The sequence below is a fragment of the Drosophila virilis genome, chromosome 5 (genome assembly GCF_030788295.1).
Source record: "Drosophila virilis strain 15010-1051.87 chromosome 5, Dvir_AGI_RSII-ME, whole genome shotgun sequence".
NCBI classification, from domain to species: Eukaryota; Metazoa; Arthropoda; class Insecta; order Diptera; family Drosophilidae; genus Drosophila; species Drosophila virilis.
Genome location: NC_091547.1, coordinates 25,523,412 through 25,544,362, shown reverse-complemented (window position 1 = coordinate 25,544,362; position 20,951 = coordinate 25,523,412). Strand labels below are relative to the sequence as shown.

Below are 20,951 nucleotides of genomic sequence, written 5' to 3'. Positions count from 1 at the left end.
CACAGTAAATGTTTCAGTTCAGCGCCCTGATCGAAACGGTCAGCAGCGGCAATTATCCCGTGCATGTGTCCCAAGAGCAGCGTTATCGCTTGCGCCTTTTCTGTAGCTTATGCCTCAGCTCGCTTTAGTTTTTTTTTTTGCATAATTGGCGACCAACCGCAATACAAACTTTCGATCCACCGGAACTGTTGATTAGGAAGGAAGTATACCCCAAAACAAATGATAGTGATTTGCCCACTAGAAAGACTACAAATTAGAGAATAGTAAAAAAACTAGCAAGGAGTGGATTTTCTGAAAAGTGGGAAACACCCCTAAAATGAATGTGAAAAAAATCATGTTTTTCACGATATTGTTGGTTTTTTGGTTGGAATTTCCTAGAAACACATAAAGTTGAACAGTACAAATTTCTGCCTCCTAGCAAACAGTGGTTTGGACTGCCTAACTATATAGAAATTGACACTCCATTTTGCCACTCATTTCACTAATAACCAAAAATATTCCAAAACACTTTGCCCTATAATATTGTAAATTTGCAATTGACAAATAATCTAAAGGCCTAAAAATAATGCTTTTTATTAATTATTTTAATCGGAAAGTAGTTAGAAACAATAATTAATACAATTTCTTGAGCCTCAAAACAAACTGCAACATATTCGAATTGTTTGCTCTGCACATGTCTCTAACGTTAAATTCAGTATAATCTTACAAAGTTCAATGGATTTGCTGCTGCTATTATTTTCAATTTTATACCCGTATCTATTTGCTAATCTCTATTATGGTTTTAAAGCTTTGTGAAAGTATATGAAACAGAAAAAAGAAAGCATCTCCGTCCTTAAAAGTAATGCTGCTCAGCATATATAGCCCAGTCGAACTACTCACCTCCGTCTGCCTGCGCTTTGATCGAAGACCTAGAAAATTAAAATGTTTAATGTGTGTCCTCCTTGTGCCCACGCGGTATAAGAACGTTTCAATCAAATCTGGACTGAACAGCAAGCAAATACACTCACAGTTGACTGAGAGCAGGCGTCGAAATGGTGACAGCACCTACGAATATTTCTATCGCATGAGAGACATCGCATCTCGTAGAAATATGGAGGACGAAGCACTCATGCAATAAGTGATCGATGGTAAAGATGATTTTTCCATTAACAAATTGATTTTATATGGTGCAAAAAACATGAACGAGTTTAAAAACAAATTAAAAGACTATAAAAAATTGAGTGGAAAAATAAGAAAAGTGATAAAATTGACAAAGAGAAATAGGTGCAAATGATGCACAGTGGTACGCACAGGAAAAAAAATCAATTGTTTTAGTTGTGGAGAAAAGGGGCATTTAGCCAACAATTGCATGAATAAACAAAAAGAAAATGTTTTAATTTTAACCAATTCGGACACATATCGAAATATTGTAAGGAAAATGTAAAAATCAAAATCAAGTCAAATAAAATATTCGTGTTGTAAAGAACAAAACTGCGCTAACATCAAAAGAAGTTTTTTTCTTCAAAAACAAGAAGTGATTAGCATTGTTTGATACCGGCAGCAAGTTTAATGTTTTACATGAAGATCTTTATTAAATAATTTTAAAAGATGAAACTCCAATTTTTTCGCGGCCAAGAAGATTTGCATTTACAGAGGCACGCATAATTGAAGCGCAGTTTGATGAATGGCTGAAAAATGGTATTATCGAAGAGTTAGATTCGAAGTTTACGAGTCCAGTGGTTCTCGTAAAAAAGTCTGATGGCATTATTGATGGCGATTACAGAAGAATAAATAAGGTAATCATAAAAGATCATTTCCCATTGCCACTAATAGATGATCAGTTCGATCGCCTGTAAGAGGCTTTGATATTTAGCACAATCGAATGGCTTCTTCCATGTGCCAGTCGCCGAGGACTATAAGAATTACACCTCATTTGTTCTCGTAGAAATATTGCACTACCGTACGTAGACGACGTAATCATAGCGGCTAAAGACGAAAAAGAGGCATTGAAAAATCTTATTAAAGTTATGAATACCTGTAAAGAGTACGGGCTGGAGCTTAATTTAAAAAAGTGTAATTGTTTACAAACTAGAATCCAGTTTTTGGGTCATATTATAGAATTCAAAAAATTGTACCCGACACCGCAAAAAATTGAAGCTGCTTCAAAATTTAAGACGCCACAGACACTAAAGCAGCTTGAAAGTTTTTTAGGCCTTACTGGTTATTTCCGAACATGTATCCAGAATTATGCCATTATTTCAAAGCCCTTATTAGATTTGACAATAAGCAACACAAGATTTATGATTGGTCCTAAAGAAGGAAGTGCTATCGAAACCCTGAAAAAATGTTTGACCTCTAACCCGGTAATAGCTATATACAATCAAAAATACGAGACCGAAGTACTACTGATGCATCAATAGATGGTTTTGGAGTTATGAGCTTGAGATATTAGCTGTCATCGAAGCGTTAAACAAGTTTCGAGTTTACCTTTTAGGCATCCCATTTAAGTTGATCACAGACTGCAATGCATTTACAAAGACGTTAGAAAAGCAGAATCTGTGCACAAGGGTGGCCCGGTGGGTGTTGTTTTTACAAGAGTTTAACTATGAAGTTGAGCACCGAACCGGCTCACGCATGAAACATGTAGATGTGCTCTCGAGATATCCAATAATGACAATAAATGATGAAAGCATATCGATTCGGATAGGGAATGCACAAAAACAAGATGACCAATTGAAATCAATCATAAAAATAATCGATGACGAAAAAAATAATTATGAAGATTATTTCATAAAGGCAGGCATTCTTTACAAGATAGCCGACGATGTTGTATGCAAAGACAAATTATCAATAAAGCCCACGATAGAGGGCATTTCGCCATAAAAAAGACAAAAGAGTTGATATGCAAAGAGTATTTTATACCGAACGTTGAAGAAAAAATTAAGAAATATATTGACTGCCTGACAGGGTTTACCTGCATTCTTACAAATCGTAAGCGAGGGAAACAAGAAGGTTTGTTACATCCATTCCAAAAGAAAGACGTCCCATTGCAAACATATCACATTGATTTTTTGGGTAACTGGAACCGACATACAAGGATTATAAACACATATTAGCTGTAATCGATGCTTTTACGAAGCTTTGTTGGCTTTATCCCACAAAGTCGACTACAGCAAATGCAGTCATTTCGAAGTTGCGCTGCCAGAGCGTAGTATTTCGAAAACCAGCCTGTATGATTTCTGACCGCGGCTCAGCATTTACAGCTCAAGACTTTTTGAAATACTGTGTCGAAAAAAAAATATCAAACCCATCAAGTCGATTACTGGACTACCCCGAGTGAATGGACAAGTGGAACGACTTAATGCAGCTATTATATCTGTACTGATAAAACTAAGTATGGAAGACCCAACGAAATTGTATAAACATGTAGAAAGAGTGCAAACGTAAACCAGGAGCATTGACACCACTCCTTTTGATCTTTTGATGGGAGTCAAGATGCGAACTAAAGATAATCACAAGCTGCATGAAATGCTAAGAAAAAGGTCCGCAGTTGTATTCGACGAAGTGCGCAACGAACTAAGAGCCAAAGCGAAAACTCAAATTTTAAATCTACAAGCCGAAAATAAAAAGACGTATAACTTACGACGTAAAGCAGCAAGAAAATACAACGTTGGCGACTTAGTTGCCATTAAGCAAACACAATCTGGAAGTAAGTAAGTAAAGTAAAGCACAACAATGCCTATGATGTAAAAAAAGTTGGTAGCTCCGATGGCCCAAATAACTCTTGGACTTGTGCAGAGTATCTAAAGCCATGGTCGATTCCCGAAAACTACGATGATGAAAATGTATTTGAGGCGAATAAGCAGGCGAATAAGCAGGATGGCCAAACGTGGGTGTGTATTACTCGAGGCAGGCAATCGCCCCCTTTCGACGTACGCATAACAACAACGAAATCCCTAGATAACAACCATTCAACACACGACGTATGCGAATTCGCTAAAGCAGAGGACGAAAACGTGCACGATGCAAAGAAGAGCAGCATGCCGAAAACGACGAAGACGGAAGTTGGAGTTCGGTCTTCGACGAAAAAGGTTGTGAGAGCTGATCCTATAACTTAACCAACTATTTGTAACTTAAAACATTACAATAATATTTGTATAACCTTATCCAAAATAAAGCCCCACATGCATACCGAAATTCCTTCGATTTGCTGCCGCAAACACGTGGGCCAAAACACATTTCCTAATAACTGCTGTTTTTTAACCGATCTTGAAGAAATTCTTAAAAATTCTTCTGTAAAATATTCGTATATTTAGAATTTAGATTACTTAGAAGCAGGTCAAGCTGTCGAATATCGGAAACAAACTCTTACAGCATGGACACTAGCTGGATATATATTTCAAATTTGATGTTTCTAGCTCTTATAACTATTTTGGAAACTTCCAATCTTCTTGCGTTCATACATACAAACGGGCTGATAGACTCAACTGTTGTAACTGATCAAGAATATATATACTTTATAAGCTTCCTTCTGCTTGTTACATACATTAGCATAGAACATATTTTAAAGCCATTTTTAATGGGTTTAAGGTATTAAAACATTTTTATAAAAGACTAATTAAATTATAAATAAAATTGTGAAGCTGATGAAAGCTGAAAAGTATTCGTGAGCCTTAAAAACTGGTAACAAAAATACCTATCAAAAATAGCCCATTCTTCTAGTGAAGCACACTGACAATTTTCAACGGAATCATCGGTTTATGTCTGCTAACGCAGACCGATACCAATGAAATTTAATTTAGAAATGTATCATATAAATACAGTATCACAGATGAAAAAATGTAAACTTCAACAAAACTGATAATGTTAATGTTAATAGCCTCAAAATCTTATATAATACATCTTTAGTAGCCACAATCCGATCAACGGATAACCAGCCCATTTATTCAAAGTTATATCCCTACTCAACGAGAGCGACTTCATAACTCGTGAAATATACGACCTTCTAACGAAAGACATTATCAGAGAGTCACGACCCATTATAATAATCCAATGGTGGTCGACAAAAAGGGAACAAATGAGCTGGGTAATAAGAAGAAGCTGACTTTCATAAACTTAATGAAAATACTATTCCAGACAAGTACGCGATACCATATATTTCTATGACTTTTGCAAATCTATGAAAAGTCAGATGTTTCACAACACTGGACAGAGCACAACACGATATAAAAAAATCGGCGAGGCCAGAACTGAGTATTTGACGTAGGATCCAAAATTTTAGTAAGCACAAACAAAAGAAAACAAAAAGTCGGGTTAGACTTAAGGACCCCATTCTCAAGTAAAAGAAGTGTGGTCCACAAGGACATCAAGCCTTAAGATAAATACCGGATGTGACATAAGTTAAGTTAAGAAATTATCCTTTCCAACACCCCAGGCTTACCCGCGGTACTTCTACATCTCACAGTGACTAATGCTCGGATAACCAACACCGATTACATTCATATAATAGGTAGCGAAGAATGAGTTTGAAAACAACGTGATTTCGTAAAGCACTTATCTAAAAGATATTATATATTTAAATGTGAGACATTTCCTACACTTAATGGACAAGACAATAGGAATGTCAGATTTTTTACACAGTCTCGCATGCAAAGGCTATTAGATATAGATATCGAACATATGAGAAACTTGTTATCCGCCCCTTTATTAACACCAAACATGTAAGAGGTTCTAGTCGGGAGCTCCCGACTAGGGGATACCCTGAACCCTCTTCTTCCAACACCAAATGCAAATATATATACTATTTTAGAAGCTACATGCCAAGTTTGGTGACTCTAGCTCTTATTATTTACCGAAATTGCCCAAAAAAACAGGATATCGATATCGATTTTTATCGATTGCTTGGAAACGGAGTAAGTTATCGAATATCGGAAACAAACTCGATCTGCGCGGGCACTAGGAGCACCTACAGCTAGAATCTCTAGCTCTTATAGAGCTCTTATAGGTTCTGAGATCCTTGCGTTCATACATACGGACGGAACGGACGGACCGATAGACGGACGGACCGACAGAGAAACGGACATGGCTAGATCGACTCGACTGTTGATGCTGATCAAGAAGATATATACTTTATGGGGTCGGAGATGCATTAAGCTGCCTGTTACATACATTTGCAAAAATACATTTTACGCTTTTTACCCATTTTTAATGGGTTTACGGGTTTAAATACTACATCAGATAAACTTTAAAGCTAACACTAAAAAGGAGCATTACCAATTAGAAGTCACAGATATTCATGCATCTTGATTAATGAAAGTATCTTATAATAAGATCTTATAATCCGACTAGCAGGTTATAAAAGCAATGTTCTCAAAAAGCTTTGAAAATCATTTTAAACACGTATTCATTATATTTTTATGTAGAGCTTTGAAAATAAGTTGATGCAAATCGGACACAACTTAAAATTCACCAAAAAATTCTTAAAATATGCACTTTCCACCGGAGTTTTGATTTTACGAAAATTGTGAAACACGTCTCAACTGATTTTTTATGTAGATGCTTGGAAACAAATATGAAGGCAAAACGTTACCCACCAAATATATGACCACAAATTCACGAAGGAAGAATGGATTTTCCAAAAAGTGCAAATCACCCCTCAAATGAATTTGAGCAAGAACTTTGACGACATATTCGCGGTTTTGCGAACTTGTGACCCGCGTGGCTTACAAGCAGGAAGCGTTGACCACTGCCGATCTCAGCGCAGAGACCTGAAATCGAGTAAAATACTTAGAGTCGTATCCAGTTCCTTGCTGAACGTTACCGGACACGATCTGAAATTGGGCCTTCCACTTCTACTCCGGCTTAGTGAGCAAAATCTGCACGGAAGGCAGAAAGCAAAGACATTTTTAGATTTTCCTCTGGCAACATATCAGGAGAATATCCCAATTTTTGTTATATTACTGAGCTTCAAGGCCAGCATTCTACACAAGTGAAATTAAACATCGATTCACGCAGAGAGCCCGACACCAACATTGGATTGAGAAAGATTCCTACGGATACAATTATTAGATTAATAGATTCGTAGATGCAACTTGCTTAATCTGTATTCAAACATTTATGCGCCTGTGTGTCGATTGTCTGCCTATTCGAGGCAAATTTGACAAGATTTTAAGTTTTTGTGAACATAGAATTTGCAGCTTTGAATACATGCAGAATTTCATTATTTCATGTGACTCGTCGAAAACGAACAAAAACAAAGTCATACACAGCCGTCCCACCTATATGCTGTATAGTTAGTGGTAATATGAAACAGCCAAACTGTATATGTTAACAAACTTTTAAAATCTGGTATGTTTGGTTTTTTTTAGAAGTATTTGAACATTGCTCAAAAATCTCATAACCGATTTGAAAAAGCTTTACTTTTATGCATAAATGTTTATCTCTATATATTAAACTTTTTGGACTGACTTATTGGTGATCTACGTACAACCCATAACGGAAGAGCTAGGAAGCTGAAAATTCCATTGTAGCTTTTGTGATGAAGGTACACGTTAGGATGGGATTTCGGGGGATTCCACCTGCATGTGTGGGAATATTGCGAAATTATATGAAATATTTTTGTTTACCATCCGATCGGCCTAAAACTCATTTTTATTTCATTTACAAAATACTATCAGGGGTGTTTCAGGGGTGTTTTCGAAAAGTTCATTCCTTCTTGGTGGAAATGGGGGTCAAAAATTTAGTGATTGACGTTTCGCGTTCAAATTCATTTCAAAGGATCTATATGAAGAATCATTTAAGACGTTTTTCAAAGTTTTCGCAAAATCAAAGCATCCTCGGTGGCAAGAACGATTCAAACTTTTTTTGATGCATTTGTAAAGTCTGTCCGATTGGTTTCAAACTTATTTGCAAAGCTTTTCTTGAGAACTTAATGAATAAGTTTTTCATCGATATGGAAAATTCTACCCGCAAATGACTGGAAATTTGGCGAAATTTAATTTTTTGGGTTTGAAACCGATATCAAAACTCATTTTGAAAAATCTATATCAGAACTTATTTGAAAAATGAAATGCGGGTCTGTATACGCAAGTTTTTCATTCGGACTCAAGATTCTTACCACTAGACTAACAGGGCGAAAAAAACATTTGATTCCAACATTTGGTTCTTTATTCGAGGCACTTTTAACGTATGGAACGGGTAGATTTCAATTTTAAACGGGCGTGTACTAAGTGGAAAGGAAGTATATAACAATTTTAGCACAAAACGTTCCACAAACAAGGCCGGGGAAAACCCGCTTATCATTCATATACTTTTAAATTTATATCATAAGTTATAATATATTTCATCAATATTTTACGACTTTTGACTTTAAGTTTCGGAAGAAATATGAATGGTGTTCTTCACGTCTGTATTTCCATAATTGCATAAGCAAGGGGTATTTTAGACACTAATAATTGAAATCCGTGATGAGACGGCAAAAAAAATTTAATATTAGATCCAAGTAATACCACAACACCGAAAACTATATTCAGTCTGTTTTATACAATATTTGGTGTTTTTTTCATACACCTTGCCCACGAATTAATGAACAAAGGATTCCTTTAGTTATCGGAAAAAATATATGTTTATAAATGTTTATTAACAGCACGATTTACTGCTTATTTCTTAATGTATTAAATGTTATTTATGTTTCCAAGTGTGGATTGGTAACATAGTCGGTATTCCTAAAATGGTTAAAATAACAGGGGCTTTTCTACAAATTCTGATATCGGCGATTTTAATTGTTGGTGTAATCATTTTTTGTCATTTCCAATAAAATCCTCACTTTTGTTGTAGCCATTAATTTTCGTCGAAATGATTTCCACTTTTATTTTTCATCGGATGTCAACATAGAGTACTCTTATTTCTGAATAGCTTTCGAGTTTGCGCCCATCAAATGAGCCTTCCATTGAAAGAAGTACAAAAACAATTTTTATGTACCCTAGTGCTTCCTTTATTAAAGCATTTACGTAGTTCGTATTATGTCATAAACGTTTACTAGATACGCATTTTGGACATTATGATTTTCCAATCCTTCCCTCAGTAAGGCGGAGTATGCAGCAATACTTTACGTAACCACTGTCCTTCAATCCATTACTCGTTTCGCAAAGCTATGAATTTATATAATTGAGAGATATCGGCGCATAGTTCCGTTGGCATTCGCTGACATTTTTCTTCGCCAGAAAGTAATTTCCATTTATTTTTAAAACAGTAGCTGTCAGTACTATATAAATGAGTATTATTCTATATCATAGCTCTTGAAAATTTTAAAGTAGAAATAATAGGAGCAAAAGTATAATTTTTTGTTTTGTGTAATGTGGTACTTACTCGTCGATTTATTTTTATTTTTATTTTTTTTTTTTTGACAAATGTGCTCGACAAAAATTGCAAATAATTGATGTTGCTCAATCTTCTTTCCAAGTTGAATTCGAAGAATATTACTAGAAATATTTTGGAGACTTATGTTTAAGATATTTCTTATTTTTGTATTGGCAATGTAGGTACGACATACTTCATAGCAAAAAGCATCAGGACTTCAACTACACGAATTTGGGACCACAAGATAATTTATTTTATCTAGTATATTTTTGGCGATTTCGTGTTCGAATTAATGTCAGATCTTGTATGGGCAGCATTAATTTTAATAGGCCGTTAACAATCTTCGATGTTTGTTTGTTCTAAACTATCGCAGGTAATACATATGGTTTAAAAAATTTACTCCTCATTAGAGGATACATAGGTATACCAATATATATAGATAATAGCAGTGTTGGGTAACGGTAGACGCAGAGATCTAATCTTCCTCTAATGCGTAACGGTAGACGCGGTGAGCTTATCTTCGCCTAATGCGTTTGAGAGTCAACTATTCTGTACACCTGTAACGGGCAGTATATTGTAGGGGCGAAGTAGCAGCGCGGGGGCGAACTGAAAAGCTGACAAAGGATAGACGGCTTATCTTGTGATTTTTATGAGCGAATTAAAAATTGCAGCAGCATATAATATGTTTTCTAGTTTTTCCAAATTTTCAATTCACGATTATAACTTTCTAAATTCAAAAGAATATTATTACAAACAATTAGGTGGCACGAATCTGGAGTACCCGGCTAGGAGACCCCTTAAACCCTCTTCTGTCAGCACCAAATTCAGGTCGCACTACGAGCTCGTTTGCCTTATTAGAAAAAAAAAAAATTAAAAAAGAAAAAAAAATGTTTACTCATAAGGACTCGAACCGCAAACCTGCAACCGCCTCTAATCGTCATCCATACTGACAACTAAGTCTTGCTGAGAAATATTACGTATGTAAATCGCAGCATAGAAAACAATACAATTGCAATTGCAATGCTGTTGATAGAATTCAATAAAGAATCGCTTGAATGTGTGTATGAACATACACAGAATTACATATACAGAAATTCTTGCAATTTGCGCTAGCTGCCGCAAGCACGAGGCCAGCCCAGCACATTTTCTTTGATAACTTGTGTTTCTTAACTTAATTGTACTATAGAACATTTGTATATTCTCAAAAAGTCAATTGCATGCAAGTTGGCTTATTTACTTGATTTGAAGCTATGTGGTGATAGCGGGAACGTGGCGATAGCAATAAAATGAAGGATACTTGATATATACATACTATTCTAGAAGCTACATGTCAAGTTTAGTAACTCTAGCTCTAAAAAGATTTGCCTAAAAATATATCATTTCGAAATCGATTCTTATAGATTAGTTGCAACGGGGAAAGTTATCGAATATCGAAAACTGAGTCCTACAACGCGGGCACATGGAGGAGCCTTCTTCAAGTATATTGAATAGGTTCTGAGATCCTTGTGTTCATACATGAGGACGGATTGTTTCATATTACACACTTTAACATACTTTTGCACTATACCTTTTTTACCCCTGAACGGGGTAATCAGGGTATAAAAAAACATTTTCACATCAGTAAGAAACTTATAAATTACAATTGCGCAAGCTCACCTCTAAAATAAAAACTTTAAATAATACCATACTAAATGTTTTTATAATTCCTTACAACAATTTGTAAGTGTTGTTTCGCCATATACATCAAAGAGGTGGGTTTGAACCATTTGTTATTTGCGTATATTTTGTAGTTACTGTAAATTAACTTTACAATTTCACTTTATGTTGTTTTTATTTTAATTTTCTGTTAATACAAATTTAGTTATTTTTAAGCATATATATAATTACTAGTGTTTTATAAAACTAATAACAAAACTTAAAATCGAAATGAAAAAAGGCAAACGTATTAAAAACGAATTGGTTACATCCGTGTTTATAAAGACCATTTTCAAAAACGATTGCTTCCGTTTCCAAGCTTCCAGCCGACGAGCGCTGGGGATTAGCAAAATGGATGCACCCACAAGCGATGTGCTTATCGATGCGAAATTTATTCATTTTTCAAGCACTCGTGTTATAAAAGCCATCGCAACATTGCGACCACTAAAAATTAAAAGGGGAAAAATCAAGTTTTAAATTAAGCAACATAAAATCACAAGCCATAAAGTTCTTAAAATATATTTGTATATATTTGTTTAATCAGCAGTAAAATATTAATTAGAAGACAGAGGGACATTTACATACGCATATGTACTTCAAATGTAAATCAAATTGTATGTATATGCTCCCAAATGTCTCTCGTGTTCTCAGTTCGACTGTACATGTACATGTATGCATTTTGTGTCCATTTGAAGAAATAAGAGAATAACAAATAAATTTAATATTTGGCATATGGAATGACAAAGTGCGGTAGGAAAAGTAAAAGGAACATAAATAAAAGAGTGTGCCATTTGTTATTTTCACAGTCTTTTAAAGTAGCTATACAGAAAAACATTGATCTACCGATTTTAGAGATCAGTTTTTATTTTTTGAATTTTTATTTTTTAATATTTTGCCTATGCTTTTTATCTACAGAAGCTGTTATAAATTCTATGTGTAGCTGAAGGGTACCGCAAAGAGCACCCACTTCGTTCCGTTGCTACTCCTCTTTTTGAGCAACTCAGAGCAGTGTATCGTGAGACCGGGGTTGCCACCCCTCCAGGAGAATCATTATTTGCTAGCAGCTTTAAAATATCTATGAACATAAAATAACTAATATTCTTTCACGAAAGGGCATAAAATATATTAATGAGTGCTTTGGAAAGAAATTCCCATTTGGAAACTGGAAACCTTTGGAGCTACCTTATTCTTAACATCCATTAAGCAAATATCAGGAATAATTCATTAAATAAAAACAAAACAGTCAACGAAACACTGTCAACGAAAGACTGTCAACGCAAAAGTGAAAATACAGATAATTTTCTTTTCGATAATGTTACAGAAAAGTAAACGTGAAGTTAATATAACATAACTGTTTGGAATGTAACATTTCGGCGAAAAGGTTCGTAGGCTAACATAGAAAAAATCTTTGTTTTATAAAATTTGATTTTATTTTTTAATATAATTGCCTTCGAGATACATTGATTACAGCGGTCATACAATTTCGATACCAATTTAATAGGAAACTTTTGATGTTTTCGTCGGTGACAGCGTGAGGGCTTTCACAGTGTGCACCGTCCCAGTGGCCATTTCGTTCAAATTTGGCACACAACTTCTAAACAGTTGATTTTCCTGATGCAGTGTCCGAATAATGTTTATAAAGTCAAGACTTGGGTAAAACAGTATTTTTTCGGCAAAACGCAGTGTTTTATTAACACACACAACTTCTATTATCCACTTTTATACCCTGACGCGCCCCATTGCGCATGGGATAAGGGGTAGGTCGTGATCTGCGCTAAATAGCTAAGAAAATTGTATCTTTGTCAGCCAGAGACTTTGCCAGAGCAATGGATAACAACACATTCAAATATGCTGTTATGTATGTATATTCACACGCATACAAACATAATTGCTTGCACGGCCCTCATAGAGAGCTGAGAGCACATTCTAATTTTAGCTTTTTCGTTCTCTCGGCTGTGAGAGCGCAATGCTACAGATTTAATTTTCAATATCAATTTTAAAAAAATCAAGCTGCATAGTAGCATTTTATTGTATGGCGTTACTCATCTTAGTGTTTATATTGTTTTTGGTATAAGGGTATATTGTGTTTGTGCAAAATCCAAATGTATGTAACAGGCAGAAGGAAGCAGCTTCGACCCCATAAAGTATATATATTCTTGATCAGCGCCAATAGCCGAGTCGATCTAGCCATAACCGTCTGTCTGTCTGTCCGTATGTATGAACGCAAGGATCTCAGAACCTATAAGAGCTAGAGACTTGAAATTTTAGATGTAGGTGCTCCTAGTGCCTGCGCAGATCGCTTTTGTTTTCGATAATTGATAACATACTCCATTTCCAAGCAATCGATATCGCGATTTCGGACCCTGCCAAGGGAACCTTTTTTAAAATTTATTTGGTGTTGTAATAATAGGGTTCAGGGTATTCCCTAGTCGGGAGCTCCCGACTAGAACCTCTTGTTTTAATATATCTTTATTACTTCGAACAAGCGCGTTGCGTGAACTTCATTCGGTGTTGGAATAAGAGGGTTCAGAGTATTCCCTTGTCGGGAGCTCCCGGCTAGAGCCTCTTGTTTGTATCTTATTCTTATGAAAATATTAAGTTACTTACACTTTATTTTTGTTGCTTTAGTAAATTCGATTTGTCTGTTATAGTATTTAATCGGTCTTTCCGTAGGTATATGAAGTTGCTACTACAGTGCTACTACATTGCAAAGGGTTTCGCCTAATAAGATTTTTTTTTAAATTTATTCTGAGTGGTACATTTGCGACATAACTTTCCTTGGCTAGCAAATATTTGATATGGTTATCAAACTTATTTACCTTAATTCGCCATCTGTGAAGTTTCATGTTTGGTTCTTTCATATTATTATGCCAAACTAAAAGTCTGTGATCAATAAGGATCCCGAATTTTCTGTGATCTATGGTCTTGGCTATTTCAGCGTAGTTTAAAATTTGCTTCAATTAGTTTCGCAAATAGTGGAATACACTATTACATCATCCATATATACTAAGCAATCTTTATAAATAAGGTGTTTCAAAACATGATTCATGCAACGTTGAAAAATTTCTGGGGAATTTTTTAATCCAAATGGCATTCGAGTATACTCGTACAATTACAATAGCAATAAGGCGATTTTCGGATCATCCCTTATATTTGTTGTTCCAGTTCATCGAAGCCTAGGAAATTGGATCCTTGTTTTTAGTGGTTATGTTATTGTACTTGTGAAGTTCAAATGTTCACCTATTTTGTACTCCATGGCTCTAAGCTCGAGCAGTTTTTTGTTCTTGCCAATCATTAATGTAGTATCCTGTAATCTAAATTTCAATGGCGTTAAAGAAAAGGAGTTGCTGACGGGGCTCGTCAGTTGGATATATCCGCATTATGTAGTCTTTGCGTCGTATGAACGCGTGTAGTTCCTGGGTGGTTCTACTGTATACAGGCACCTGTCTCATTTTGCAATTCCCAGATGCAGCCACTAAATTCAAAGCGACAATAATTCACTACTTAGTATTCCAGGTTGTCCAAAAGATCAACTTTTATTGGATATACATAAGGTTTTGTCGATTTACTCAACATGAGATAGAATATCCTTTAACACAGCACTGTTATGAATTTAAAATACACTTCGACCTGGGACTCAATTGTCCTTCAGCGGTCAGCACATAACTTAAACGTTCGCAAGTATTGTTCTTTAGCGGGTCTGCATTAGTGAATTAGCACCGGCCTACAGTTACATCAACCACGCATTTTAAAAATTTGGTTGTTAATAAAATATAATTTTATTTAAACCTAACGAAACTACCGAAGTACTTGTAACAGTTATACTCACTTTGAATTTCCAAAAAAAAGACTCAATTACTATAATGTAGCTATTACTTATCAAACATCGGCTGAAAGCTTTTTGGAAGCTTAAATAATGTATGCTTACTCTTTTAGCAAAAGCCCTCCTCTCCCTAAGCATAAGGTCGTCTCGATCGAACTTGTTTTGTAAGTAATTTCTTGCGAATGTTTTTCGTGTGCTTTTCCTCTATGGTCAAAATAGTATAATAAAATAAAGAATTTTGTTGAGGGACATAGTTAACAAATATTTTTGGGCGAAAACCTTATTGGAACCTGGATTTCAAGTGTAAATCGATTTTAAGCTTATTAACGTATTTGCCCATACCAACTTACCCTCAGCAAAACACTTGCCCACATATCAGTTGATAGGCACATTTTCAGGTACGTTTTGAACATTCTTATTATTATGAAGACTGGAGAAACGACAGGATATACAATAATGCATTGTGGATACGAATTTCATTCAGAAGGATCTTCGTTTTCCTGGAAGTCGAATAAGTCATCAATAGCAGCCAAAAAATATTATATTTAGTCCGTCTTGAAAAAATTTGAATCCGGCATCCAGCCAATCTCAGTGAACATCTTTAGCTCAAAGCAAAGTTAAAACGAAAGGAAATATACGCTTTTAGATAAGTAAGTCCAATAAATGTTGAATGCAAGACGTAATTGATTTGATTTTATATTTGGTCAACCAGCTTATGGCGCTAATTACGCCATTTGGTATAGATCAATCAATTTATATACATCTAAGCCTCAATCCCAAAACCTGCAATTGTTTCAAACTTTATTTTTAATTTTGGTTTTCGGAGCGCATTTTATAGGCAATATAAGTTGTTGAAATGGTCGAAAACTTGCCATAATTCCATGCATTCGATAAAAATCGAAGTCTGGCTTTTAAGCACATCTTTTATGCTATAACAGCAAGCGTTAGAAAATTATGATAAATAATGAACTTATGCAATGTATGTAACAAACAAAAGGAAACATCTCCGACTGCTTAAATATATATTCTTGATCAGCATCAAAAGCCGAATAAATATAGCCAAATCCGTTAATCGTTAGTCCTCCTAGTGCCTGGAATACGAATTTGTTTCCGATAACTTTCCCCGCAATCGACAAAAATCGATATCGAAATCCTATTTTATGTTTTATGTTTTAAAAGCTAGTATCACCAAATTTGACAAGTAGCTTTTCGAATAAATATATATCAAATATCTTCAATATTAAAGCAATGGCCATTTCCGCCCGCGCCGGCAACATAGCTACAATCAAATAAAATAATTTAAACTACACACCAATAAAGACCTCAATTTTAATTGTGCAATTGTCTTCTTTTGAATAAAATAAATATTCTATAGCAAAATAGGATCACTGCTGAAATTTTCATCAACGGTCATCGCTTAAAAAAAGAAGTTATTAACGTAAGCAGGTGCTTATATTGACACTTGTTAGCTACAGCTATGTGTATCCCTGCACATTCATGCGCATCTTTATTGAATTGGACTGTATTCTGTGCTGTGTGCATGTACTGCTAATTTAATCGGTCTCGAGTTCTATTGAGGGAAATATTTTTTTAAGTTATATTATCGCTAATGCAAATGACCTCGTAGCGCTTTCAGGGTTCCCATAGTCCAGAATTCCCGACTAAAGCATATTACTTGTTTTATCTTGCTGTTGTAGCTTCTGTGGGCTACAGATGTTGTGTAACAATAAAAATGGAGCATAAAATTGTGTGCTTTGAAAAAGGTCTTCTAAAAGCAGACTGCTGCACACCACTCAATAATACCACGATATGGCTGTAAATCAAAATGCATAGATTACACAGGTCCGCCCAAGATGTGGTTTTTATAATCGCTGCGTTTATGGGGCAGAGTAGGACTAGGATTAGCTTTAAGATCGTTAATATTCGCAAACTTAACGATCAGTCTCAGGACACTCAGACAATTCATCGTCCGGACCACCGGCTGTGGTAGTTGTCACAGCTGATATTATACTCACTATCGCACTTGAGGGTCTAAGCCTCCTGTGGGCGCTACTCCGATTAAGCATATTTTTTTCTTCACAAGATTTCCTTAAATTATTTATGTAAGCTAAGATTATAGCTCAAGGTATAACGGAAAACAAGGAACGGAAAACAGCTCTGATATTAAAACCACTTTTTTAGAGGCATTCAGCTAGCTATCTAAATATCTTAAGTTTACCTACTTAATTGTTAAAGGTCTTAAATCGGAACTATCTTTCTAACTAAGGTCTGCCCTTTAAGAACATCTTTTACTTTTGATGTTATTGAGTTTTTGGTTGTATCGGACATCACAGTTTTTTCAGTAATTTCTTTTAAATTACTTACAGAATTCCTTACCTTACAGTATCGAAGGAGGTTTACAGCTGTTGCCATTCCCCCACGGTCCTTTATGTCAATTTATCTAATTCGCTATTCGTGGAATAATGTACAGATGATATTAGGCTTCACCTTGCTTATAAAGATATTGCTTCCTGTAATCTATTTCAAGCTGACCATGTTGCCATTCAGTCCTGGTCTTAGCCAATAAATATAAGCTTTACGGTTTGGAGAAGTTAGTAAAAACAGCAGACAAGCTATTAAAAGCTTCAACGGCTTTACAGAAAATTCAGTAAATTTGGATTCTTCATCCATAACTTTAAAGCATTGAAAATACTCACGCTTATATTCCCCATACAAATTCCAATATGCGCACGTATTAGTAATGATCCTTGACGGAAAATAGTATGCCCTTTTGTGTTATCCATGGATAGTATCTTGTGATTACCTTGCAAGTGACATGAGTTTATTGGTCGGCAACTTAGGTTGTCTTTATGGCAGGTTAATTTAATGCGGCAGTCTTTTTAGACAAAATAAAACAAGAGGTTTAAGTCGGGAGCTCCCTGAACCCATTAAAAATGGGTATAGGGGTATATTGTATTTGTGCAAAATCTAAATGTATGTAACAGGCAGAAGAAAGCATCTCCGATCCCATAAAGTTTTTATATTTTTGATCAACATCAATAGCCGAGTCGATCCAGCCATGTCCGTCTGTCTGTCTGTCCGTCCGTCCGCCCGTCTGTCCGTATGTATGAACGGATCTAAGAACCTATAAGAGCTAGAGATTTGAAAATTTAGATGTTGGTGCTCCTAGTGCCTGCGCAGATCGAGTTTGTTTTCGATAATCGATAACTTACTCCGTTCCCAAGCAATCGATCAAATCGATATCGAAATCCTGTTTTTTTAGGCAAATTGTGTAAATAATGAGACCTAGCGTCACCAAACAAGATACGTTGCTTCTAGAATATTATATACATGTCAAGTATCTTTCATTTTATAACTATCGCCACCTCCCCGCTCCCACCCTAGAGCTATAAATCAAGTTAATAACTTTTATTGCCAACAAATTTAAGCCACAATTTAAATGCAATTGATTTTTTCAGAATACACAAATATTCTATGGTACAATTCGATATATGTAGAAAATTTCATAAATATCGGTTAAGAAAAATTCAAAGTTATATGCAACTCCGCAATTGGATTGGGCAGCAGCTTTAAGAATTTCTGTATACACACACACACACACACACACACATTCATGCGCGTCTGCTGCGCATTCTAGCAGCATTGTAATTTTAGTTCCTTTTTTTATCATGAGTATATAATTATCAGTATGGCTGCTGAGTCTCTACTCACTATGACTCTTCATAGCAAGTAGTGCGGTCTGTCGCGAGTTCGAGCCCTACTGGGGAACGTATTTTTTTTTTACTGAGTAGAGTCGACAGCAAGTACTGCCGTCAGTGGCGAGTTCGAACCCTGCCAAGAAAACTTTTCTTTTGAATTGATTTGTGTTGGAATAAGAGGGTTCAGGATATTCCCTAGTCGGGAGCTCCCGACCTCCCGGAACCTCTTACTTGTTTACCCATGTTCAATAGGTGTAGGGTATAAAAAAATAAACAGGTTTAAATACATTATTCCAACATAATGAAAAGTAAAACATTGTCTAATTAAGTAGATTTAGAAAATCATAATACATACATTTGTCAAAATTTACCTAATTATAAGCCATTTTTACTTACATTTTGCAGGTAATAAAATCGGTCTAATGGCAAGCATTTTTTATTTAAATATGCCAAAATCAAACAAATAACTTTGTAAATATTTAATCATAAATCCTTTAAAAACTAAAAAAAAAACATTAATAAAAAATAAATTGTTTTAATATACAGAGATACACATAATAAATACAAAGAGAATAAGAGTTTTTGTGACAACATTAAAAGCAGAAATTTTAGAGTAACATTGAAAATACTCGCTCAGTCAGCATTACACATGGTATATATGGTGACTTAACCTGTTAATATTATCTCTTTCCGTCCGTATGTATAACTGCAAGCATCTCAACACCTATAAGAGCTAGACACTTGACTTTAGCTGTAAGTCGTCCTGTAAGTGCCTGCGCAGATCGAGTTTGCTTCCGATAATCGATTACTTAGTGGTTTTATAAAGTTTTAAAATAAGACATGCTTTTGCTGGCCTCGAGTTTGGGGCAAGAATTTCTATATACACATTCTTGCGCATTTTCTTTAAATTCTATCAACAGCATTGCAATGGCGATTGTATTGCTTTCTGTGCGGCTATTTGAATTCACTGTTTTCTCAGTAAGGATTAATTATTAAGGTGGATGTTTATTAGAGGCGGTGCCAAGGAACTTTTTATTTATTTATCTATATTTTTACAAACGTAGCGTGTAGCACGAGCTGCATTTGGTGTGGAAGAAGAGGGTTTAAGGTATCGACTAGGGTCGGAAGCTCCCGACAGAACCCCTTACTTGTTTTCTATTCAACATGTTCTGCCATGTAAATCCAAAATATCATTCAACTGGCAGACACAACGGTTAAGTCCAACGGTTATTTTCAAAGTATCTTTCGACGTGTAAATAAAGCAGGCAAATGTAGAACTTCAACTAGCCACCAAACGTAAACCAAATGTAAATACATACATATGTTTATAAATGATAACTTTACTTTTTCAAGTCATGTTTACAAAAACTTGGCATTTATTAGTTTCACTATAGTTCTGACTATGTTCTTGCATGAAATACTAATTTTTTTTCTAGATATCTTTACCAAATTCGACATTCGTTTATATTCTGATATATAAAGAATTTATTATACTTGTTAGTAATTGTACCCAATAGTTTTATTTTAACGTAAAATATACAATGATTAAATGGGTACAGACGCCCAAGCGGCGACCTTTTGGTAGGGGATGTGTTTCTTATGTCTTCTTGTCATCTTCAGAATATGGTATTTTCATTCATAAATTGTTATTAAATAATTTTCTCAACCATTTGGAATTCGAACGTAAGGATGGGAAATACCAAAGATCAATATTGATATTAGAAAATCGGTGGCTTTTTTTTTATTTTTAATATTTAGTCAAAATATAGGAATATTATATTTAAAAAACTTCTTTGATTGATTAATTGATCTGTTAAGCCAATTTACAAAGTTTATGAATATTATCTAGTTTTGTTTTAGGGATACGAAAACATGAATGCTTAATGGATTCAGATATGTTTTCTGTTTGTTTACACAAACGTTGTAACATTAAATTCATTCACAACGTACATACATATGTACTTTGACTCGTTTCACGTTCATTATTTCAGGGTAGAACAAATCGAATATGTACATACATACATACATATGAAAGTTCATGCATTTGAACACTTGTGTATTTTATTATGTATACATACACATTTTATTGGTCTTACGATATTTTTCTTTTATTTTATATGGATAACGAATGTTCGTAGATTCTTTAAAGTTTAAACCAAATGCTTATTTAGCATCATAAAAATGTAAATATTAATACATATGTTAATAAAACTGTCCATGATGTACGTACATGTGTATATGCGTATACCCGTTAGTTTGTATACAGATTGGCAGCAAATGAAAAAATTGTATGTATATAGATAATGCTCCTTCTAAAATTTAGCGAGTTTTAAATATATTAAGATATAAACCATTGCTTGCTCACACATATATATATATATATATATATATATATATAT

At 34.9% G+C, this 20,951-nt stretch overlaps 1 protein-coding gene and 1 long non-coding RNA gene across 3 annotated transcripts in view; both read right to left on the bottom strand.

The window, feature by feature from the left end:
- The window catches only part of Gprk1 (G protein-coupled receptor kinase 1), a 98,564-nt gene that overhangs the window by 77,136 nt on the left and 477 nt on the right, over positions 1-20,951 (bottom strand). The gene's annotated exons all lie outside the window — the stretch shown is intronic.
- On the bottom strand, positions 61-20,775 carry LOC116651235 (uncharacterized). Its single transcript, XR_004304223.2, has 2 exons — positions 15,205-20,775; positions 61-11,475 (listed from the first exon to the last, which is right to left on the bottom strand). It is a non-coding gene; the product is annotated as an uncharacterized lncRNA (long non-coding RNA).